Source organism: Furipterus horrens, unplaced genomic scaffold, assembly GCF_987537825.1.
Source record: "Furipterus horrens unplaced genomic scaffold, mFurHor1.1.pri manual_scaffold_1, whole genome shotgun sequence".
Lineage (NCBI taxonomy): Eukaryota > Metazoa > Chordata > Mammalia > Chiroptera > Furipteridae > Furipterus > Furipterus horrens.
In genome coordinates, this window is record NW_028327171.1 from 136217161 (window position 1) to 136243874 (window position 26714).

A 26714-nucleotide genomic window follows, 5' to 3' on the forward strand; every position below is an offset into this window, starting at 1 on the left:
AGGCCACATTATATTGGATTAGGTTCCACCTTAATGACCTCATCTTATTTCCAGATAAAATCACACTCACAAGAAACAGGGAATAGGACTTTCATATATATAATATTTTTAAAAATATATATTACATTGTGAGGGGTTAAAGTTGAACACAGAACAGTTCTTACATTTAATTTTAACTATAAATGTTTTTTTGTTTTTTGTTTTTCTGTCTGTACTTTTAGACCTGAATTTTCATTTAGAATGTGGCTCTATAGGACATAAAGATAAATATACCAAAAGTATTTCATAAAAAAGGTGTTTTATGTTAAATTTCTCTTATAATTAGAAATACTGATTCTTGTGGTATGAGAGTATATTATACATTTTTGTAAATATTCAGCTGTCATCAGAGAGTCCCAGAGAAGATACTAAGATTATGACTACTTTACTTTTGACATATCTTTAGGGTTTTTCTTTTTTTGTTAACATTTGTTCTGCCTACATCTGAGCTGACAGCAGAAGGGGCAAAGATTTAAGGTTATCTCTATTACTATCAAGATTAATCAGAGTATGTAATTACGTAGAATGAAAAACCAAGCCAAACTCGTATCAGGTATCTTTAAAATAAATAGCTTTTGTGAATTTAACCAGTTTCTCCTATTTTTTAAGGCATCTTTAAGTTCAGTAAATTTTTAAAATATAGGGCCCCAGTCAGGGCACATAACTAGGTTGCACACGAGGTCCCCAGTTGGGGACACGAGTAAGAGGCAACCACACAGTGATGTTTCTCTCCCTCTCTTTCTCCTTTCCCCTCTCTCTAAAAAATAAATAAATAAACAAACAAATAAATAAATTTTTATTTTTTTAAAGATAGGGCAAAATCTCATTGGTATAAATAAAAAGCTACAAGAAGATCCATTTTAATTCTTTAAAAAAATGAAATAACTCTAAGTTTCCTTATAAAAGAATTGTTGCTTATAAACACAGTCTGGAGTTAAACAATCCAAATAAAAATTCTAATTCTATTAATTATTAAGACTTTGATTTTCCATAGGACTTCCGGCCAAGATGGAAGCCTAGACTGACATGCTCTATCTTCCTCCACAACTAAGAAGGAATGCATCTACCACAAAACCAGAAATAACCAGAAGTTCCAAAAAATAAAGCTACATGTAAGTCCAATGTATGAAGTTATAAACAAGTGGTGCTCATCCAGACGGGTAGGAGGGGTGAAGCCAGGGCAGAGAGGTCAAGCTGTCCTGTCAGCTGTGGCTTTGGCAACAGTAGGAGGACAGCAGTAAGCACAGACACGGTATGTCCAAACCTCGGCTCGCGACATCAGTCGCTAGGAGAATGGAACGAACCTTTGCCTTAAACTTATTGAGGGATCCTAAACGCTTGCTCAGAGTCATCTGTCCATGGAGGAGGATAGCAGTGAATTTAAGATTTCGGAGTAGCAAGGCTGTTCTCTGAGTATTGTTACAGGTGCTGCAGAATATCATAAAGGAGTTTCCAGCCAATTCATTTAGAATATAAATCAGGTCGGTATCCTTGAATTTAGAGGGAATAAAAATGTAATATTGCTGTAATTTCTCAACTGTCTGGTATTTAGAAGAAACAGCACATTTCACAGGATTTTTCAATGCTGCTCGTTGAAGATTTTGCACCTTCTTGGTCATGGTAGCAGAGAAGAGAAATGTTTTCCAATCTCGGAGAATCACTTTAAGAGTCTTGTCAACCTCTGTCTCAAAATCCATATTCAATATTCTGTCTGCTTCATCCATGACCAAGTATTTGAGAGCTCTTAAGTTGAAACCTTTTGTATTTTCCAAGTGGTCAATCAACAACCAGGAGTTGCTATTATTTATTACATGTGGTTTTTTTTTTGTTGTTTTTTTTTTTTTGCCAGGGCCAGAGATTGGGACATTGAATCAATTCCACCTACAATCACAGCGCTCTGCACTCCAAAGAAGACCCCAGGGCTTCAAATTGCTCAGAAATCTGAAAAGCCAACTCTCCGGTGGGAGTGAGAACTAAAGCAAACAAACGCTGGGGCGTGTCCAGCAGCGCATTCAGAATGGGCAAAGCGAAGGCCGCAGTTTTTCCAGAGCCCGTTGCTGCCAGCCCAATGATATCACGACCTTGTAAGGCCAAAGGAATAGCTTCAGTCTGGATTTTGGTGGGCTTTGTCCATCCCAACTGGTCACAAGCTTCACACAACACATCTGTTACACCTAGGTCTTTAAATGTTTTAGTTTCCTCCTCCACTGCCAGCTGCGGCTCTTCTGCTGGGGTACCGAGCTCCTCGGGTGCTGCCATGTTGACCGACGGCTCCCGAAAAATGATATTTTAAATGTTAGGGATCCTCACTGATACTGTGTGTAGTCATAGTTTTGTAGGCTTTTTCAATGGCCAGACAGGAAGTAATCCATTTATCCATACACATATACATTCACAGGTGTTTGTTCATGTACATGTATATATGATAAACTCTCCATGAGTTCATGCTACCTTTAAGTTGAATTTAGAGCTATACAGTGATTTTATTTATTCTCTTTTATATTAGTTCTTTATTTCTCTTATCCTACACTAAGGAAACTTCTTTTTGAAGACATAGGGGATGACAGAATTAGACTATTCCATAATTACTCTTACTTTTTTCCACATAATCACTCATTACAGTCAGAGTAACCATACAATATTATCCCCATCAACATAACATTCTTACATATGCATTCTTCATTCTTTCTGCATTTTTATAGCTTTACCATAGTCACACTGTGCATTTAGCCAATTTCATTTTATACTCTCTTCCTTTTAAACTCACCTAGTTTTATTTATACAAGTAATTCTTTCACCATCTACTCTCTTGTCATTTTAATTGAATGGAATTCAATCTCTAAGAATACTTAAGAAAGACTCATGAAAACAATATTCTGTGAGTTCTGGTATGTTGATATGTTTGTGTTCATTATATTGAAAGTCAGTTTTGGTGGATATAAAATCATTGGCTCATATTTTCTTTTTATATTTGTAACTTTTATTTTTAACAAAGTATTGCTGTTGAAAATCCTAATGATAATCTAATTTTCTTTCCATTATAGAAAATGACTTTCTTTTTAAAAAAATTAGAAATTTTATAGAATATGACTTTGTAGTAGTCTTAGATATGCGATATCATTTTTAAACATGGAATTTCAATTTTTAAAAATTCAGGAACAACTTCATGATTTTAGTTTTTGTTTTGTTGTTTTGCTTCAGTTTTCTTTAGAGATCCTTATTTCCATATGTTAGATCTTGACTATTCTTAACATTTTTCCCTTTCTCTCAGATATTTTGTATTTTTAAAAATTTATCTTTGATTTAAAAAACTCATCTTGTACTTTTCTTATAGCATCAATATTCTGTGTTTATTTCTTCTGTTTCTTCGCATTAGTATTCATTTTAACAATTAATTTTTTCTTTTAGTTCAGTTTTTTTCTATTTGTTCTGTCATATAGTTTCTAGATTTTTCTAACTTTGATTTAATTGTTCTTTAATGTGTTGTATCATTTTATTAATATTTTTTAGCTTATTTAAAAAATAAGAGGTTATTAAAACTTTACTTTGTTCTGCTCTATGGACATGTCTTTCTGGTATGTTGTAATGATCTATAAGGATTTTACGCCCCCCCCTTTTCTATAGCAACTTTGTTCAGATATGTTTTTGATACCTTTCTGTTGTTTATTTTTATGTAAAGTCAGTTTTCCTATAATTTTAGAGAAAAGCATGGCTCGCATTTAGTTTTGTTCACTTCACAGAACTCATTCTTCTGTTACTTCTGTGCAGTGTTCAGATTATGCCGACTGCTTTCTCCGATTTCTGGTTCCCTTCTCTGACCCCTCCCTCCACAAGGCACTCTTATCTTTACATTCTTTTTTTCTCTACTTGTCCCTTTCCTCTTCCATTTTAATTTTATACCACCAGTTTCATTTCAGTGTAGATACTTGATCTGGAAGAGACCCTTAGCCAGTCAGTCATGGGATCTAGGCTTCCCCCTCTTTTAAGACTTTACTTCAGAACCTTTGCCCTCACTGGTCACTAGACTGGGCAAAATCTCTGGATTGGGAAAACTTTGTTTTTCAGTTGGCCCAATATAATTCCTAGTAAGTACCTGTTATTTATTTTAGAGTTCTTTTACTCTTAAGTACATCACTTGCCCAGTTCCTTCTCCTTGCTCTTTCCCTCACAGATATTGATACCTTGCAAGTCTCATGGCTATTGGTGGATTCACCTTATCTGCTTAAATACAGTAGTCCCTCTCTATATCACCGTTCACTTATCATGGTCTGACTGTATCACGGGATTTTAAAAAATATTATATTTAATATTTATCATGAATTTTACACTATATCTCAGGACTTTGCGGTACTGTATATGTGTGTTGTCAAAGTTACATAGGTTAAGAGTGTACAATATGTTTAAGAACATAACTAGCGTTATAAAAGTGTGGGAAAGGTTAATAAGGGACTGAGAACAGTTTATAACTGTGTGGGAAGGGTTTATAAAGCCTTAAAATATATATAAATACTAAAATAAATGTAAGGTTTCTACTTCGTGGATTTTCACCTATCGTGGGGGGTCTAGAACATAATACCCACAATAAGTGAGGAAATACTGTATTGTGGATTGTGAAAATGCTTTTTTTAAAGTATATTTTATTGATTATGTTGTTACAGTAGTTTCAATTTTTTTCCCTTTGCTCCCCTCTACCTAGTAACCCCCTTCCCTCCAGCAGTCCCACCCACCTTAGTTCATGTCCATGGGTCATGCATGTAAGTTCTTTGGTTTCACCCTTTCCTATATTATTCTTAACACCCCCCTGTCTGTTTCATACCAACCAATTATGTTTCTTAGTTTCTGCACCATTTCCCCAGTTCTCTTCCTCCCCCCTCCCAACTGATAACCCTCCAAATAATCCCCATACCTATGATTGTGTTCCTATTCTGGTTTTCTTAGTTGGATTTTGTTTTCATTTTTTAGATTCAGTTGTTGATAGTTGTGAGTTTGTTGTTATTTTAGTGTTCATAGTTTTGATCTTCTTTTTTTTAAGTAAGTAAGTCCCATTGACATTTCATATAATAATGGCTTGATGATGATGAGCTCCTTTAGCTTCACCTTGTCTGGGAAGCACTGCATCTACCCTTCCATTCCAAACGATAGCTTTGCTGGATAGAGTAATCCTGGTTGCAGGTTGCCTTTCAGTACATTGAATACTGCTTGCCAGTCCCTTCCTGCCTGCAAAGTGTCCTCTGAGAAATCAGCTGACAGTCCTATAGGCACCCCCCTGTAGGCAACTCTCCACCTCTCTCTTGCTGCCCCCTGGACTCTGTCTTTATCTTTCACCTTTGGCATCTCAATCACGATGCGTCCTGGTGTGGTCCCCTCTGAGTCCAGCTTGTCCAGGACCCTCTGAGCTTCCTGGACGTGTATGTCCACCTACTTTGCAAAATTTGAGAAGTTTTCCTCATTTTTTTTTCAATTCTTGCTTCCTCATTCTGCACTGGTTGACTGTTTTTTTCTTCCTTATGTTCCAAATCATTAATTTGAACCCCGATTTCCTTCCATTAACCATTGGTCTTGTGTGGATGTTCCTTCATTTCACTTAGCATAGCCTTCACTTCTTCTCTTATGCATTTGCTGTACTCAAGCATATCTGTCAAGCCTGTGAGCCTTTTTATCACCAGTGTTTTAAATTCTGCATCTGTCTGGTTGTCTATCTCCACATCTGTGAGGTTGGCTATCTCCTCGTTGCTTAGTTCTCCCACTGGAACCTTGATTCATTTCCCCTTTTGGGTCATACTTCTCTGTCTCCTCATTCGGACAGGCTCCTGTGTTTGTTTCCCTCTGTGTCCCAGGGAGAACTGTCGCTCCTGTTATGTTGTAAGGGGAGGAGCCTTAGTGATTCATCTGTACAGGACGACCTATTTCACCATGTTGTGGCACTGTATGTGGAGGGGGGGGTCTGAGAGGGAACAATTCTGCCAGCCCAGCATTCACCCCTTTTCCAGGCACCTCTCCCACATCTGCACTGGAGTGGCGCCCCTCTAGCTGCTGCCCTGGCTGTCGTTCCCAGAGTGGGTGGGTCTGCGGACATTCTAGGACTGTGGGGGACCTTTAAACAAGCGGACTCTGCTGAGACCAGCAATTTCTGCCTCCACCCCAACCCCCACTAGTCTGCACAGTCAGAAGCAATGAGGCTTGATTTTCCCCGGTGCTGGGACCGTGAGCTGTGAGGTCCAATGAGGAGCTGGGAATGCTTCCCAGGTTTCCCTCTTGACTTTTTAAAATGTGGGACTGTGCTTTCCACTGGCCCGCTGCTGCTGCTGCCACTGCTGCCACCACACTGCATCCTCTCTGCCCTGGCTCTGCCCCTCCTACCTGTCTGGATAAGTATTTCTTCTTTATATCTTTGTTTGCTGGACTTCCATGTAGTTTGATTTTCTGGAACGTCTGTTTTTTTCTGGTTTTGAGGTAGTTGTATTCCTTCTTAGTTGTGGAGGGAGATGCAGTGTGTCTGTCTATGCCTCCATCTTGTCCAGAAGTCTCTGAGAATGTTTTTGTGGTCATTACTGTCCATAAGTCCTTCCTTCCCTCCCTCCCTCTTTCCCTCCCTTCCTCCCTCCCTTCTTTCCTTCTTTTCTTCCTTTTTTTCTTCATTTATTTTTTCTTTCCTTTCTTCCTTCCTTCCTGTATCTATCATGTATTAATATCTAGTTGCTCTGTATGCCTTTATGAGGGGATTGAAAGAGATTCACACATCTGCCATTGCTACTGCCACCTTCCTAATTTTTGTTTTAAGTCCAAAAATGTCACATAGATATAACCTCAATTAATTGATTCATTTGGTCATTATTACCTGGTTAGTCATATATATTTTCTGTACCCTGGCAATGGAAATAGAATAAGTATTTTTCTGTCTTTATTTTTGGAATGTAATGGAAATATAGAATCAGCTTAAACATGATTAGAAAAATCTGTTTTCAGTACGTAAGAAATATCAGGGGCAATTTAGACCTTAGTCTAGATGCTTGTTTTATCTGAGCTACCTTAATTCTGCACCTGCTTGAGGGGACACCTACTCCATAAAGTTGTGTATTAAGTAGAGACCATTCTATATTGCCTGATAATTTTAGCTGGAAACGTAAGAGCTCAGTTATTTCAATGCACTTATATTAGTGCCAAGGTTTGCTGCACTTAGGTTTATTCTAGATGTGAACTCCCTCCATCTCAAACCTGCAATAACAATGATTGCAATAATTTTCATCACATAGTACAGTGATTTACTACCATACAAACAAAATTAATAATCAATCAGTTGGTTTAGGTATAAGATGTTTTTCTGCACTATGCATTATATCTGAGACTGCTCACCAATTCTTTCACCTAACTCTGTCTCCTTATAGTGTTTGGGAGTGACAAGACCAATCTCCATGATGCCACTAAACAGACTATGTAGAGTAATACAATTGACTTCGTCTTTATACTACAGCAACTGACACTATATTCAAAGTTTTGGAATCCAACTGCTTTCTGCACCTTCTTGGGATCCCTTACCTGGACAGATACCTTATTGGGTTCCTATTGTATATGGTCTGCCACGATATTATCCTTGGAATAGGCAATAGTCAAAGGGCACTAATATTTTTCCAATATTTTATTGCTTGGCTTGGGCTGAGTTTGGGTTTTAGTTTTCTGATCAGTGTATCTGAGTTGGTATGTATAATTTTATGTATCAACTTGGTTAAGCTATAGTAATGACACATTTGGGCAAACACTATTCTAGATGTTTCTGTGAAGGAATTTTTGATGGGATTAACATTAAATCAGTAGACTTTGAGTAAAGCAGATGCTCCCTAAAATATGGGTAGGCCTTGTTCAATCAGTTGAAGGGCTTAAGAAAAAGACTAACTTCTCATAAAGGACAGGGGATTCTACCACTAGACTGCTTTTAGACTTGAGCTGCAACTATTTCCTGTGTGTCCAGCATGTGGGTTACTTGCAAATATTGGCTTTGCCAACCTCCACAATCATGCAATTTTTAAAATTTATCTCTCTCATATATATAATGTCATTTTCACTCTTATGATAATTTGTTCTTATATATTACTTTTCAGATAATATTTTTTTCTAATTATGATAAAGAAGGATTTTGAAGATGGAATATGAGATGTGAGAGATGTACAACAAGAATAGAATACAGGGAAAAATGTGAGAAGCAAATTTCCTGACCAGCATCTAGTCCAGATTATAAACAAATGGCAGAGAAATCATTATAGATCATTTATAACCTGTCTGTGTTTATCAGGTCAGGAGACTAGAAAAATATTTGGGCAAAGATTCTTTAGAACAATAGAGAATATATTTATGAATCTATATCAATTTATATTTACATTCATGTAAGAATTAATATATATACACATGCATACAGACATACAAATAGATATGCATAGTAATATCAATATTTAAACATAGGTAGGTAATTAGTCAAGAATAGATGATTTCAGGATTCTGGTTATTTTCTCCTAGAAGCCAAAGGGACAGTAATAACTTCTAGCAAAATTGTTTGCTGCATTACGACCATATGGTTCTTAATTGTTTTTAATAACAAAAATGAAAATATCTGTCCAGAATCAGTTCATACACTTTTCTATATATGTGAAATTAATTTATTTAATTGTTGTAGGAATGGTTCTAAAGGAAGCAATATTGCTAGAATTTTATGAATGAAGCAATGGAATTTCAAAGTAGTTATATAACCTTCCCAAGGTTACATGTAATTATATTTGAAGAATCAAATCTTCTTCTCATTTATCAAAACTCCATCACTTTTGACCTCTTTCTCTCTGTTCTTTTTTAAGGGCAAGTGCCAGTGCCAGGACAAATCTTTTAATAAGCTCAAGTTTCTAATCATACTGTCTTGATTCCCTTTAGTCTATTTAACTTGATCTCTAGTACCTATTTCTCCAATACCCTATATATCTATTGTAATATTTCCTGCCTCTCAATCTGATTAAGCAACTTGCCCAAGACTGCACAGAGTTTAATGGTGGAACCATAAATCAAAAACGTTCATACCTCTATTTTTTTACATTATTGAGTTTTGTTGCCTTCTGAAACATGTATTATGATAACACATCTTTTCCAGTAAAGGAAACTAATGTATGTTTCCAGTCTTGCAAATCTAGGTAAGATTTGCACAATAGGCATAACAATGTTGTTAGGTTAATATTTTTGTGATTATAGCTTTCTCAAAAATTATTTTTATTCTTCCATGCTCATTCTCCAAGTAATCAAAGGATATTATTGTTAAAGAGCAAAAAGATGTATTACATACACTAGTTCTATATTGCCTAGAAACTGTTACTTAGTACTTTATAAGTTTATTTGAATTTTTGTTTAATAGAAATGTTTGCTAAAATAAAAAAAATGCCTCAGGAAAAATTAAACAAAATATTTTACATACACAGAAAGAAAAGGGTTAATTGAACCATCACATTTAGAGTCAGTTTTCTATGACATTTCTTTTTAGAGAAGCTATTTGAACAAATGTATATGAATTGTATATGAATTTTGTGAGCAGTTAAAGGATATTTTAAAACTTCATTAATTATAAATTCCAAAGAAGAAGCAAAATGGACTTTGAATGAACTGAGTCCATTTGTCCCATTATGTACATTTATCTAGTGTTTTTGTATTTATGAAATTGAAACTCCATTTATTGAACACCTGCTCCATATCACACAAGGCTAAATGACTTACACTTGCTATTTCATTTAACCTTTATATTTACTCTGTGGGATTATTTCTGGTATCCCCCATTTTATGTGTTAGAAAAATAATGCTCAGTATATCTTGCATAAACATGCACAATTATGAAGCAGCAAATCGGATATCTTAGCCAGTAGTTCTGCCTTAATCTCCAGGCTTTTCAAGTGCAACTTTTTCCTCTACACATCCCTTCCATGTACCTTCATCTCTATCTATTTAGTCATTCATCTATCATCTGTGAGTATTTTTAATTCTAATTTTATTTTAATAGTTATATCTGTTCATTGTATTTTGAATAAACTATTAATGGTCCAATTCATGGACCAATATTACTATTCATCTTGTCCCCATTTGCTCATTCAGTCAATATTTACTTTTAAGAAACATGTTTAGCATACATGTTTAGCATATAGATTCTTTTCATTTCTAAACCATCAAAAAGTTTAACTGAAATAGATGATAAGTTATTAACTAGTATTGTGGTACAGCTATTGAAATGAAATTACTTTCCTCTCTTAAACGTTTATGCAGTAAATAAAATCAGAAGACTTCATAATGTTGAATCATGTGTAGTCATGCTATTTTATACTTTTAATGAATGTTATATCTATAATGTTAGATTTAGTTTGCAAATATTTTATTTATAAGTTTTCACATGTGTGCAGTTGTCACAAGAGGGTCGGTCATTGATGAAATAATACAAATATAAGTAAAAGATATAATATAAAAATAAGCACATGAAGATGGCTCTTGGGATTATGAGATTCAGTCACTCCCACCCTTTGGGTAGACAGGTTTCCCTGGTATTTAAACCCCCTGAAAATGACCTGCTGCCTAACTAAAGTGCTCATTTGAGAATTACACATTCTGGGAACAGTGTGTGTGTGTGTGTGTGTGTGCATGTGTGTGTGTTTATAGAGGTAGTTATATGCACCCCTATGGTCACTTCAAAATTTTCTGAGAAGCTGTAAATTTGCCTGCTAATCTGAGAAGTGAAATATTTTTTTAAATTACATATCAAGTGAATCAGGGAATGTTCATGCCTCTTAGAAGCTTTTAAGCTAAGATTAACCAATTCTGATACATTAAACCACAAATCTGGGCTGGGTTCAATCAGGAGGGAATTCAATGAGTTTCCCTGGTCTGATGAAATAATCTTTAGGACTATCAATCTCAAAGCATTTATGTTCAATAGTTCATTCATGTTGGTGTGCAGTTGTAAACTTTTAAATCAGCCTTCATGGACTGAGTTATTAAAACTATTTCAAATAGAAAAACTAGCATAGAGAATAATATAATCCATACTTGTCGTAAGAACCAACGTGTTACTGAATAATTTGAAGCTTCCTTCGTATTCTGCTTCCTTCCTCCTTCTTTAGAGGTAAGTACCATATTCAAGCTGATTTTGTGTCCTTCCCATTTTAGTTTCTATACATTAGTAGTTTATAATATGAGTTTAAATTTTTCTGTTAATGACAGAATGTTATATGTATTATTCTGCAGTTTGACTTTCTTAATATCATGTTTAAAATTTTATCACTGTTGATATATGTAGACCTAGTTTATGTTATTTAACTTCTGTATAAATTGTATAACATATACTATACCGCGTTTTATACATTTCACTACCAATGAACAATTGGTTGTTTCTAATTTTATATTTTATGACAAATGTTGCACAGACATATTTATCTATGGCTTTCTATCTCTCATGTAATCCAAAATAGAATTGTTGGGGGAAGAGTAAGCCGATATTCAAGTTTACTGTATCTTGCCAAATTGCTGCCCAATAATGGCGGTGGTACCACCATGTGTCAGCTGGCTTTCGGTGTCCTGCTTTTATACAAAGTGAAAAATAGAAGTTGATCAATCAGAAGTAGCCTCAGGAGACTGGGAAGATTATTTGGGGGTAATAAAGATGTAAGTAATTGCCACTGGAGAAAAATATTTTTAATTTTGAGACTCTATAAAGGGAAAACATTGTCCATGATGACCATGGCAAAAATGAAATACTGAATTTTTTATCATTTTCACAGGCATTTCTATCACAATCTCAGTCATGCAGAATCTGCAATTCAAAATTTTACTAGAAAAAATTATAATATGACTCATTTGAAAGTATTCTATGTAACTATTGCAAATTATTCTTATACTGAGCACTATTACTTCACACAGAGCTTCAGCTTCTAGAACAGAGCCACTAAATGAACACCAGCAGGCTTACTGGTCTAGAACCAATCAGTATGCAGAGACCCTGGTATATTGGACAAAACATCTGTGCTAGGGAATCTCAGAACCAGGTATTCCATCACCAATGTGGACAGTATGCCTCTTAGAAAGGAAATGCAATTCTAACACCTACCAACGTTTTTAAAAAAGAAGAAAAGAGAACATTGGCAATTAGCTGGCATTCAAATCTAAGAAAATTTATTTAAATATGACTTGCTACTTATTAAACAATTGATTGGGATTTGGGGCTCTATATTTGAAAAGTGTGTGTGTACGTTTGTGTGTGTATCTAGAAATCTTAAAAAAAATGGAGAAAAAATATACATGAGCATTGTTGAGTACCATAAAAATTAAATATACATTACACATGTGAAGACTGTAGGTTTATCTAGGTTCTCTTCAGCTATTTTATATGTTCTGTGGGATTAGGAATATGACTTCTTAAAAGTTTTTGGCTTGATGTAAACATCAAAACATTAAACAAGCATTTATTGAACAATTTTCCTGTGCTATATGCTTCATTGGATGCTTGGGAAATTTTATATCAATAGCTACAACCAACTGAGCATTTATTTCTGTGTCAAGATATCTACATATGTATTTTTTCAGTAATCCTAAAATAACACTGTAAGGTAAGACTTATTAATATTTTTTAAAAATAGATGAGAAAGTTGAAAACTTGTTTAAGGCAATACCATAGTAAGTAACAGATTTGGTATTCAAAACCAAGGTATTCTGATCACAGTACAAAAACATATAATTTTTTCATAGATGTAAATATGCTGTCTTCACCTTCCATTTATGAATCTCAGAGGTTAATGAAGAGAAAGACATGTGACAGAACTGCAACATTATGGTTTCTTTACTGAATTCCTCTTTCCTTCCTTGTATTCTGACTCTTTAGGTCCATTTTTGACAGGGCAGCTAGGTGATACTGTTTTAAACATCAGTTAGATCATATGATACCTCCGTTGAGACCCTTCAATGACAGTCTGCCTTGTCTGTAGATCTTCTCATTTTTTGTCCCATTTTATACTCTTTCTTTTGTTTATTGTTCGTTACACTATCCACCTTGCCACCTTGGTGTTCTTTCAACATTTAAGGCAGTTACTTACCTCTGGACTTGCACTAATTAATATTGTCTAGAAGATTCTCACCATACAGTTTATTTTCTTCTCCATCTTACCATCCCGTTACCCAAATGTACCAGGAGTTTTTATCTCCATCATTCACTATTGAAACCTCAATTGTAGAGAAGTGCCAGATACACACAGAAAGCATCAATTTATTGGTAATATGTATTGACTAAACATAAATGAGTGATTAATTGAATAATAAGTGAATAATTGAGTAAATGAACCAAGGCAAACTATGATATAATAAGGGTGTATGCAAGCAGTCATGGGCTTCCAAGTCTAACTGTGAAATTGAGAGAAGCATTGACAGAAAAGTCACTTCAAATGGGGACCTGAAAAATGGATTATGGTTATTTTGGTTGGGCAAGGAAGGAAAAAGATCTGACTTAAAAAATCATGGTTTGTTTGGTGAAATATAAACACAACAACTTGGTGTCAAATAGAGCACTTCTAAAAAGCTGGAATGCTAGAAGGGAGACAAATTAGGAAGAAATTGGATGCCATGTATATCAGTCAAGGTTTTAGCAGGAAACGGTTGAACTTACATGGTCGTCGTCGTCGGCATCGTCGGCGGCGGCAGCCGTCCGTCTCGAGAGACGTTGGCGTAGCTTCTTGAGAGTCTATCTGCACTGCCGAGAATGGCTGTGCAGTCCCACTCGGGAGTGACAATCCCTGCCGCACTTGTTACAGGTGAAGGCAGATGGCTGTTGTTGCTGCTGTTGACGCTGCTTCCGCCTCAATCTTTTCTGGACCGCCTCCTCGTTGCGCGCAGCCTCTGCACGTGACGTACCTTGCCTGACCGTGAGCCTCCAGGCTAGGCGGTCGTCTGCTTGAACTTCCCATGTGTTGAGATTGATGGAGCATTGTGTCATGTCCTTTTTGCAGATGTCTTTGAACCGCAGTTTTGGGCGCCCTGTCATCCTCTTGCCTTCTGCTAGCTCGCCGTAGAGGAGGTCTTTGGGGATACGGCCTGCATCCATGGATGAACTTACATGGTATATTTGAGAATTCAGTAATGAAAGGGGCTCTTTACAAAGATGTGAACCAGTTTAACAGAAATCCAACAAAATATGGTGAAGTGTTCCTCAGCCCACAACACCAGCAAGCTGTAGCTCACAGGCCTGAAAGGAAAAGAGCAGAAAGTGATCACAGTAACACAGAAAGAGTAATCGCAACCCTATGAGAAGATAACTGCTTTTGGCTTCAATACAACTTTGCACCTAGCACAGATAGAATACTTGCACTGAAATTCAAATAGTCTTAACCGAATCATAGTGTGAAAAAAAAAGAGAAAAAGTTTGAGTTAGGCCAGACCACAAAACCCGGTGGAGTTTCTGAGAATTGTTGAAAGTGATGAGTTGATTTTGGCTTAAATTACTTTCAGTTCCTGTGGATTTAGCACCCAAACAATGAGAAGGGTATGCATACAATCATAGACACATAGTGCAAAGAGAAGCCTCAGCAACCCATTTGGATAAAGAATGTGCCTGGTGAGTGGGGTCCTGAATCATAGGTTTGCTGTTCTAAATACTCCTTATACCAGGGCCTTAATGTAGGAGGGACATTTTGGCACTCTAGAACCTAACTTACATAAAATAGAATTCTTGTTTAATCACACTTAAAAACTTTTGCAATTTTAAATCCTGACTCTCTGCCACTAACTACATAATCTTTGGTGAGTTATATTGACTCACTATGCTTCATTTGCCTAGTTTATCAAATGAGATAATATCACCTCCCTTATACGTATATTGAAAAATTAAATGAATTAATTCATTAAAAACATTAGATGGGCACATGGAAGATTGTAAACATTTAAAAATATTAACTATGGTTGCATTTCTTGTTGTACCATTAATTCTATTAGAGATTTCAAGGAGAAGCTTTTTAATCTATCAGACATAAAGGATACTCAAAAGGCCTAGAGGATATCTGTATAATATGTCTCTGTCAATCAATCTGTCATCTATCTATCAATTATCTATCTATCTATCTATCTATCATCTATTATCTATTTATCTATCTATCCATCTCTTTGATTCTCCATCTATCCATCTATCACCTAGCCTCTATCTGATAAGAAATTACTGAAAACAGAAAAGAAGAGAACTGAGGAAAAATAAAAGTGAAAATGAAAAAAAAAAGAATAGAAAATAAATAGCAGATTAGGCCAAAAGGAACTGAAGAGATGTGGCTTTGGTGTAACAACAATCAGATGTAGATAAAGCATAATGAAGTTAAAACCAGGGCATCTACCATAGAAGAAAGTACTAGTTCACACTGCACATCAGTGCAGAGGATATTGCTATATTATAATATATTACTGTGTGGTTTTTTTTGCTAAAATTTATGGAGAATCTATTTGTAAAATCCTGAGGATTTACACATATCAAATATAAGAGAATTTCTGCCAGAAAGAAGTCTCATCATGGAAGAAGTGTTTATATCCAGTGTGTTATTTATACAAGAATAAGACAGCGAATATCTTACTTTATTAAATGCTTTGTTAATTAGAAAAAATAATTATAAAGGGGTGGGGTCTATAAAATACAGACGTTTCTCATGTTTAAAGCCAATTATTCTTCAGGACTGAATATATTATTTCATATCAGTGCCATGTGGCAGGGCTTTGTAGCCAAGGAAGCTCAATATAACCTTTCAGTTCTCAGTGTGGCGAATGTAGGGTTCAAGGCCTTAGGCACAAGCACTCTCCTCTGTTTATTGCAGTATGATATACAGATATCATCACACTCTATGTGCACCAAGAAGTGAACTGTTGAGATGCAAGGCTCTATTGGAGGTGTCGATAGATGTAGTCACTATTTTCCTTCATTACAGAAGCCGATGATAACCATGAATTGATCAAAATATGATCCTGAATGATTATTATTTGTAGGGATTCTTTATATTTGGACAATTTTTCAAAGTAAGGTTATTCTGAGTAGCATCATTAGAAATATGTACTTAATAAATTGTATGCAGTACACAGCTAAGTCAATTCTGAGAACTAATTTTTCTTGCCATTAAAATAAGGGCATCGGGGTGTGTTTACAATTGCTGGAGGTAGCATATAGCTTTTCCCTTGGAGATAGAAGATTGTACAAAGTTCACAAAAGAATCATTAATCCCTCTTGCAAGGTTGTCAACTCAGCAGTACATTTTCATAATTGATCAGTTCCAACAGGTTTCTCAGCAAGATTCTTATTTCTGGCATTTGTATTAGAAAAAGTAAAGGATTTTCCATCTTTAGTTAAATATTATTTAACCCATGGATAACTTCATGTATTTTTTAATCATCATTGGTAGATTGTACTAGAAATCCCAATACTTTTGTTTTGATATTTGGACATTTTACATAATGGATAGCCTTGAGAGAAGTTGGAAGTTTGTTAATTAAATTACTTTAAAAGTTTTCATTTGTTAATGAGTACAGAATGAGATAAATCTGAATGTAAATCTAGTCAGACTCCTTTACAAATACAAAATATTCAAAAAGGAATACAAAAATGCAAGGTGAGGAAGTCCTGAGAGGAATGGTTTAAAAAACAGTTCAGGGGTTCCTATATGTTGTATAAGGTAAATATTTTAGATTTGAGTGCTTTTGGTTTATATTTTCAACTATGCCATGGAGATTTTAGTTTACTGGGGAGAAAGACCTTATTTTAAATTTTCCCAGTGTGGCTCAGTTAGTTGAAGTGTCATCCCATAACTGAAAGGTTGAGGGTTTAATCCTCAGTCAAAGCACATCCCTAGGTTGCAGGTTCCATCCCCAGTCTAGTCCAGGGTGGACATGTGTGACTCTAGGTCCAGATGCATATGATCTTGTGTCTGGGTGCACATAGGAGGTAATTAATTGATGCTTCTCCATCCCATTAATGCTTTTCTCTCTCTCTTCATCTCTCTAAAATTTGTGGAAAAAAAAATGTCCTCAAGGAAGGATAAAAACATTCCTTTTGTTACATCATATTATAGCTATCCCTTGTAAGTTAACTCATCCACCTGCATGAATATACTCTAAGGTTTCTAACTAACCTTAACCCAATGGATCTGCAATAAAAAAAAAAAAAGTCAAAGATGTCTTTAATCAGTACCTTTACAAATTTATATTCCAGTTTCTGATTATTCTATAGAAGATTGTCATGTAGAAAGACTCTAGAGATGCTATTAAAATATTCAAAGAGTACATTCAGTGCCTATATGTAGCTTATTTCTGAATTCTATTTTAAACACAAAATTTTTGAATGTAGAACATGAATTATGTATCATTATTTGATAATGAAGTTGTCTTTTTATCTTTAACAACGTCCTTCAAAATATCTTGTAATTTTAAGAATATGGTGTATTATGTTTATTGATTTGCGAATATTAAACCATCCTTGCATCCCTGGGATGAATCCTACTTGATTGTGGTGTATGATCTTTCCAATGTGTTGCTGGATCCAGTTTGCCAATATTTTGTTGAGACTTTAGCATCTATGTTCATCAGAGATATTGGCCTGTAGTTATCTTTCTTTGTTGTGTCTTGACCTGGTTTTGGAATTAGAGTAATACTGGCTTCATAGAATGAGTTTGGGAATCTTCCCTCTTCTTGGATTTTTTGGAATAGTCTGAGGAGGATAGGAGTTAGTTCCTTCCTAAATGTTTTGTAGAATTCACCTGTGAAGCCATCTGGTCCAGAGCTTTTTTGTGCCAGGAGTTTTTTGATTATTGCTTCAATTTCACTAGTTGTTATTGGTCTATTCAGGCTTTCTGATTCTTTTTGATTCAGTTTTGGAAGACTATGTGTTTCTGGGAATTTGTCCATTTCCTCTAGGTTGTCAAATTTCTTGCCATACAGTTGTTCATAATAATTTCTTACAATCCTTTGTATTTCTGTGGTATCGGTTGTGATTTCTCCGCTTTTGTTTCTGATTTTATTTATTTGGGTTCTCTCTCTTTTTTTCTTGATGAGCCTGGTTAAAGGCTTGTCAATTTTGTTTATCTTTTCAAAGAACCAGCTTCTACTTATGTTGATCTTTTGAATTGTTAGTTTAGTCTCTATGTCATTTAATTCTGCTGTGATATTGATGTTTTCCTTCCTTCTACTTGATCTGGGCTTTGCTTGTTGTTCTTCCTCTAGTTCTTGTAGCTGTAGGCTTAAATTTTTTATTAGAGATTCTTGTAGATTTTTTAGGTAGGCCTGTATTGCTATGAACTTTCCTCTCAGGACTACTTTTTCTGTATCCCATAGATTTTGGGTTGTTGTGTGTTCATTATCATTAGTCTCTAGAAACTTTTTGATTTCTTCCTTGATGTCATTGTTAACCCATTCATTATTTAACAGCATGTTATTCATTCTCAATGAATTTGAATGCTTTTGAGTTTTTTCCTTGAGGTTGATTTCCAATTTTAAGCCATTGTGATCTGAGAAGATGCTTGATATAACTTCAATTTTCTTGAATTTGTTGAGGCTTGTTTTATGTCCTATCAGGTGGTCTGTCTTTGAAAATGTTCCATGTGCACTTGAGAAGAATGTATATTTTGCTTCTTTGGGGTGAAAAGTTCTATGTATATATCAACTAAGTCCATTTGGTCTAGAGTGTTGTTCAGTGCCTCAATATCTTTGGTGTTTCTTTGCTTCGAAGATCTGTCCATTGTTGACAATGGGGTGTTAAAGTCCCCTACTATGAGTGTGTTGCTGTCTGTGTCTTTCTTGTAGTCTTTCAAAATTTTTCTTACATATTTGGGTGCTCCTAAGTTGGGTGCATATATATTTATAAGGGTTATATCTTCTTGATGGATTTTTCCCTTAAGTATTATGAAATGTTCTCCTTTGTCTGTTTTATGGCCTTTGCTGTGAAATTTGTTTTGTTTGATATAAGTATTGCTACCCCAGCTTTTTTTCATGTCCATTTGCTTAAAATACATTTTTTCATCCCTTCACTTTCAGCCTATGTAGATATTTTGTTCTAAGGTGTGTCTCTTGTAGACAGCATATATGTGGGTCATGCTTTCTAATCTATTCCGCTGCCCTATGTCTTTTGATTGGAGCATTTAATCCATTTACATTTAAGGTTATTATTGAAAGGTATTTATTTATTGTCTTTTTCCCCCTTTGTACTTGTGTTCTCTGTCTCTCTCTGTTTCTTCGTCTTCTTAAAGCAAACCCTTTATTTAGCATCTCTTGCAATGCTGGTTTGGTGGAGATGTATTCTTTTAGCTTTCTTTTGTCTTGGAATCTCCTTATTTTACCTTCCATTTTGAATGAGAGCCTTTCCAGGTAAAATATACTTGGTTGTAGGTCTTTGTTTTTCATTGCTTGGAATATTTTTTGCCATTCTCTTCTGGCTTGTAGTGTTTCTGCTGAGAAATCTGATGATAGTCCTATTGGAGCTCCCTTGTGTGTCATTAGTTGTTTCTCTCTTGCTGCTTTTAAGATTCTCTGTTTGTCTTTGAATGTTGCCATTTTAATTATGATGTGTCTTGAAGTGGGCCCTTTGGGGTTCATCTTCATTGGAACTCTATGTGCTTCCTGGACTTGCGTGACTCTTTCTCTTTTCATGTGAGGGAAGTTTTCTGTCATTAGTTTTTCAAAAAGGTTTTCTATCCCTTGCTCTTCTTCTCCTTCTGGAATTCTTATGATATGGATATTATTATGTTTCATGTTGTCCTGCAGCTTTCTTAGAACCTCTTCAGTCTTGTTCAGTCTTTTTTCATTTTGTTGCACTGTCTGTGAGCTTTTGTCTACATTGTCCTCCAGCTTGCTGATCTGATCTTCTGCTTCCTCTAGCCTGCTTTTAACTTCTTCTACTGTGTTCTTCAGTTCAGAGATTGTATTCTTCACTTCATTTCATCCTGGCTCTTATTGATAGCTTCTATTTCCTTTTTCATGTTGGTGTAATTTTCAGTAAGTTCCTTGTAGTTTTTCTGGAGTTCCCTGTAGTTTCACTGGAATTCTTTGTAGTTTCCGCTGAGCTCATTGAGCTTCTCCATAATCTATGTTTTGAATTCCATATCTGATAGTTTGCACCCCTCTATTTCATTTAGCACTCTTTCTGGGGATTCTACCTTTCCTTCAATGGGGGGTTGTTTCTCTGTTTCCCCATTTTTGTGACTCCTATTGTTTGTTGGTGTTTCTTAGGATGATCTGCACTTCCTGGATCTGCCCCTGGTGGCATCAGATCTTGTACCAGTCTGGCCCTAGGCAGCCTGTTGGAGACTTCCAGGGATCTACTGCCTTTGTCTGGCTTCTTTAGTTGTTAATCTATTCATTCTGTGATTAGCCATCAGGCTTAAGGACTGAGGGTGTGGCAGCTTAATTCCTGTAGGCAGGGCTTTTGCTTCCCCTCAGGCTGATGCCACTCAGAGGAGAATGGTCTGCCTGCAGCACTGGGGATGAGCCAGCACTGGGACCCGGTCAGCTGCTCCCCCAGTTCTCCCCTCAAAGCCACCACGCCAAACTCTCCCCAAGTGTCCCCAGTCCTCTCTGCCTTCCCTCTGCTTGAGCCCAGGGTAAGTGAGGGCCAAAATATTTTTGTATGTGATCCACTTAAGAGCTCTTTTTCTCCCACTATTTCTCTCTGGCTAGCAAGAAACACTGTGGCTTTTCACTTTTCATAGCTGGATACTATTTTACCTTCCACTCTGTTGCTGTAGGGTGGGAAGCCCAGCTGGGGGTTTTAGACCCTGCCCTTCTCAGAGGAAACCCCTGGCTGCTGAGCTGTTTCTCAGTCCCTTCAGCTGCTACCCGTGTGAGCCCAGCCAGCCTTTCCGCGTCTCCACACTCCCTACTGGTCATGCTGTGATGTAGCGGCTTTTCTGTCTCTCAGTGGTTATAAGACTTCTCTCCAGCTGGTGTTCAGTTGGTTATTCCAGATGATTTCTCCAAAATTAAGTTGTAAATTCCGACTGGTCCTGGAAGGAAGTTAGTGTAGCTTCCACTTACTCCTCCGCCATCTTTGATCTTTCTAATTTTAAGAATATGGAAGGGGTGTGTGCCTACTGTAGAGCATATCATATCCCATGTGGGAGTCCTTCCCTGTGGTCTGGAATTCTGGACAACTCCTTCGTGTGAGCACAAGGTGTTCTTAGACAATTGTAACTTTTCTGTGTGTTGTTGCCCACAGGATAAAAACATGTCACCAAGAAGAAAGGTAGAGCTGTCATTTCTGTAAAAGGAAAAGTACAAGACAAGAGAAACAACAACCAAATTATACTCACATTATTTATAATGTCCTACTTAACTTTAAGTAGAAATAAGCATTGGGTAAGGAAATTTGACTCAAAGATACTTTATTATAAAAGCTGTCTTTCAGGATTGCTATTCTAGTTCATAATCATTCTACAGAATGCCATCATTCTGAAAAACTCTAGAGATGGTATTAAAATGTATTAAGAATAATTTTAGAGACCTAACATAGCATATTTCAAGATTAGGCCATTGAATAATGATATAAAGGGTACCTAATAAATTTCTTAAAATAGGCCTTATTTTCCAGTGGTAAGCTAAAGAATAGTTTTTATTATAATTTTAAAATAAATTATTAAATAAAAATAATTTAAAGTCTTCTTAATTCATCCTCACTTTTAATAATAAATTTTTCTCTACCGAGCCTTACCCGTAATCTTTCTTTTTAAAAGTATATTTTGCACATGTTCCTTCTTATTGGGTAACCTAATTGAAGTTGTTAGTTAAGTCATGAAAAAAGAACGAAGTAAAGCTTCTTAAAGAACTTTTACTTACTGACCCAGGAAGTTAAAGGGGAACTAAAAGACAGGAGAGCATACTGGTAATCACTGAGGTAGCTTTGAACCAATGTCTACTTTCTCCCTCGAATTACATGAATATCTCTCAAGAATGGGAAAAAAATACTTTCAAAGACAAAGAACATATGGGTATAGATAAGAACAGGATGCTACAGGGCGCTTTGTCAAAATTATGGAGAATTGGCTGGTATGCTCCAAAGTTCTTTACTTCACTCTGAATTCAAAGAGTGCTTCCCAACTCTAGAAAAATAGTGGGAAGGGTCTCCTGAAGAGATAGACAAGTCCTTGGAAAAGTGTGGCCTTGAAACTCAGGTGCTCTTGTCAGTCATTGGGTTAAGAATATTTTCAGAAAGTCATACAATTTATCTTTTCTATAAATTCACATAGTTGTAGTGAGGCTCAAGTTAGTCCAAGACAGATGCAGGAGACTTGCTGGACACTCTAAGTAGCTTGCAGTCCTACACGCACTTGGTACAGATCCTGTGGGAGTTGGGCACGCGCCAGGCCATGTTTAATATGAACACTCACAGCCCAGACAATGAGATGTTCCCTATAGGGATGAGGGACACTGTATTGCAGCATGCCCCGGAAACTTCCTGCAATTTTGTGTTTGCTTATTGCTTCTAATTGTTTGTGGAATCTTTAGGATTTTTTTATAAACAGAATCACGTCAGCTGTGAAAAGTGACACTTTTACCACTTCCTTCCCAGTTTGGATACCTTTTATTTCTTCTTTTGCCTGTTTGCTCTGGCTAGGACTTCCAGAACTATGTTGGATAAGAGTGGTGAGAGAATTTATATAGAAAATCAAAAGGGAAAGTCAAAATATAAGTGCAAATGTATCTTATTTTGTTTTTCTTATCCACTTAATTTTTCTTGCTTGTCCATTAGCAGGAATAGTTTACAAAAGGGCAGTAGGAATGATCATTTAAATGAGCAATCGACTCTAGTCTGAATAACCTATGGCCAAGTCCAGTGTATTTTTCTGAAAACATTACAAGTTGTATTTGGTGCTGAACACAGTGAAAATGCTTGATTACAAAAAAAAAAAAAAAAAAAAGAAAAGAAAAAGAAATAAAAAATTTGCTTTCAATCCCATTGAAATTAGTTCATTAGACTGGATAAATAGTATCTGATCTGAGTGATTCAAGATATGAACATGAGTGTGGATAGCATTTTGTTTTAAAAGCCTTTATCTCAGATCAATACATGATAACATTAATCATGCTTTATCAAGGTATCCTTGAGAAACTAAAGAGGTTTTAAAGCCATTCAGTATTTTACCTCATTGTGAGTCTTGCCTACACTGTTATTTTATACTGAACTGCACATGATGAAAAATTTTTACATATTATGCACACACAGAGATATCCATCTATGTATCTATCTACCCAGCCAACTATGCATTTTCCTGGTATGTTTTCATGATGTTGGTCTCTGAAACTGAGGTGTTGGTTGTTTTTGCTATCTCTGTCATATTTTTTTACCTAGAAATGCTAAGTATGTCCTCTTTGTCCATATATTTTGTTGGTCTGATTTGTCCAATAATAGCTTTATTAACAAAAGTAGGACAAAATGTGAAGTAATATTTTTCTGTCAAAGCTGGTGTTTTTAGTGTTTTGATTTTCTCCACTGTTGACTTTCTCCACCAAAGATTTTTAAGAGCTCTCAGAACAAAAACTTATTTTATCATTTCCCTTTTTAAGAATGCATGAGCATGGCAAAAAGCAAAATGATTGAGTTTGATTATCATTATAGTTACTATGGTGCTGTCAACAAATGGGTTTATGTAAAATAAGCTCAAATGTAGTTTTATCAATACAATGTATAAGCATCTCACTTATAAGACAATAATTTATTGATTTATAGATAAAATCTAAATAAATTTGAAGTTAACCTATAGAAAAAGAATTTATTCCTCTGTTATTCTCCTCCTCAAAACTTTTTCAGCCCTCATTGGTGTGGCTTCGTTGGTTGGGCAGCATCCTGCAAAGTGAGTGGTCACTGGTTCAGTTCCCAATCAGGGCACAAGTCTGGGTTGTGGAGCTTGCTCTTGGTTGGAGGCGTGTGAGAGGCAACTGATTGATACTTCTCCCACACATTGATGTTTCTCTCCCTCTTTTTCCCTTTCCCTTCCCCATCTCTCTAAAAATAAATAAAATCTTTAATTTTTTTCAGACGTGAAAATTTATTAACATGCATGGTGTTCTGTGTAATTACACATACATTTAGCATGCTTCCTCTCTTAAATTTGGTAATGATAAAGCTTTTAAGTAATATTCATTAATGTGATGTGAATTTTATATGTAACTTTGACTGAGCCATGGTGTACCCAGATATTTAGTTAAACATTATTTCTGGTGTGTCTGTAAGGTGTTTCTGGAAGAGCTTAATATTTGAATTGGTGAAGTAAAGCAGATTGCTCTCTCTGATGTGTATGAGCCTCATTCAATCCATCAAAGACCTGAATAGAATAGAAAGACTGAGTAAGAACAGATTCTTTCTTTCTTTCTTTCTTTTTCTGTCTTTGAGCTAGGATATTGGCCTTCTGCCTTTAGAATGGGAATCAGACTGGAACTTGTATCAACTCACCTGGTTCTCAGGTCAGATTTAGTCTGGAACTATACCATCAGGTCTTCTTAGTTCTATGAGTCAATTTTTAATACTAATTTATATTTTTAAGAAGAAATATATATATATTTATATATATGTATAAAAGTATGTATGATTATATACTGTATTACTGTATATAATATATACTAACATATAATGTTGGCAGTTTGCCATCTAGGAAAGCTATACCCACCATTATAAATTCCAAGGATAAGCAGCTGCAGTCTTTTAAGATTTACTATATATTATATGATAATATATATTGTGTATTGGGTCTCTTTCACTGGAGAACCTTGACTAACACATGTAATTTATTTGAATTCTATACAATAGCACAAATATAAAAGAGAAAACCAAATATTATTTTTAATGTAAGATATTATTTTTCTTATTTTTATATTATTTTTTAAAATTCTGAATGTAGAAAATAAGTCCAGGCTATATTATAATAGTGCAGTACATGTATATTTTATATAATCTCACCATGGCAATATCAGCACACCAGTGCCTGAGATTTCACTAATAAAATGGAATTACCTCTTTTTTTAACATAAAGTTTGAAATGTAAATACTTTTGGAAAAAGGTATATATTGACTTCAATTTATGTGAAAGTAAATGGGTAGTATTAGATTCCTTTGAATGTTTGTTTTCAAGGAAGAGATGCATAAGACACGGAAAATTGTCCTAAAAGAGAAGATTGTCACAAAGAGAAAAAATATAGAGGTGTGATTAAGTGTCCTAAAGCTTCTTTTTGCTTATTTCACATTTATATAAAGCCCAACTTAATGAAGATCACCCTTTGACTAGGGATATCTCTACTCTGCTTGGATCCTAAAGAGTAACTGTACCAGTCACCTTCTTTAAAGATTTAATCTATTCTCTAACTAGAATTATATGAAAATGTAGAATACTAAACAGATGATGGTTTTTTATCTAGGGCAGCCTGACCCACTATATAATGTCTAGGGAGGGTGAAGAGAAGATTCTTGTTCTGTTTGTGCTTATCGTAAGCATAGATACTACAATATTCTTCAAGAAAAATGAGTAGTTATATCTCAATTGTTTACTTCTCAGTATCAACCTGACTGCTTTCTGAAGATTACTGTGCCCCAGTAAATGTTAGAAAAAATAAATTATCAAAAATAAGTGAATGACAGCCTGAGATTTTGTCAGCCATTGAAAAGTAAAAATAGAATCTATGTATCTATTTTTGTTATGTAATGTTTTATTTGTTCACCCAATTATTTTTAATATTTTATAGAATAAGTTTCATAATTTATTTTGTAATTGTTATGTTTTATAGTTGTTCCAATTATTTCCCTCTTTGCTGCCTCCACCCAGCCTACTCACTCCCCATTTCTATTGTCAATTCCCACCCCATTGTCCTGTCCACGCGTCTTTCATATGTGTTCCTTGACTAATCCTTTCACCTTCTTACCACTGTCAGTCTATCCCGTGATTCTGTGGCTCTGATTCAATTGTGCTGAAGATTTTATTTTGTTCATTAGATTCGTCTTATAAGTGAGATTATATGGTATTTATCTTTCACCAACTGGCTTATTTCACTGAGCATGATAGTCTGAGGTTCCATCCATGCTGTCCCAAAAGGTAAAAATTCTTTCTTTCTTTCTTTCTGCTGCATAGTATTTCATTGTGTAAACATACCACAGTTTTTTACATCTACTGATAGGCACTTAGGCTGTTACCAGCACTTGACTATTAAAAATAGTGCTGCTATGAACATAGGGGTGCATAAGTTTCTTTGAATTGGTGTTTTGGGATTCTTAGGGTATATTCCCAGCAGTGAAATTGCTTGGTCAAAAGGTAGTTCTATTTTTAATTTTTTGAAGAAATTGTATACTGTTTTCCACAGTGGCTGTACCAGTCTGTATTCCCACTAGGGTTCTCTTTTCTCAACATCCTCGCCAGCACTTGTCTGTTCTCTCTCTCTCTTTTTTTTTTAATAACAGCCATTTGGCAGGTGGTTTTAATTTGCATCTCTCTCATGGTTGGTGATGTTGAGCATCTTTTCATATGTCTATGGGTCCTCTGTATGTCCTCCTTGAAAAAATATCTATTCAAATTCTTTGCCTATTTTTTAATTGGATTGTTTATCTTTCTGATGTTGAGTTGTATGAATTCTTTATATATTTTGGAGATCAAACACTTGTCCCATGTATCATTAGCAAATATGTTCTCTCA

General features: G+C 35.4%; 1 pseudogene; it reads right to left on the reverse strand.

The window, feature by feature from the left end:
* Window positions 1-1241: 1241 nt before the first annotated feature.
* LOC150021960 (putative ATP-dependent RNA helicase DDX47 pseudogene) lies at window positions 1242-2298 on the reverse strand (annotated as a pseudogene).
* Between the last annotated feature and the right edge of the window lie 24416 nt (window positions 2299-26714).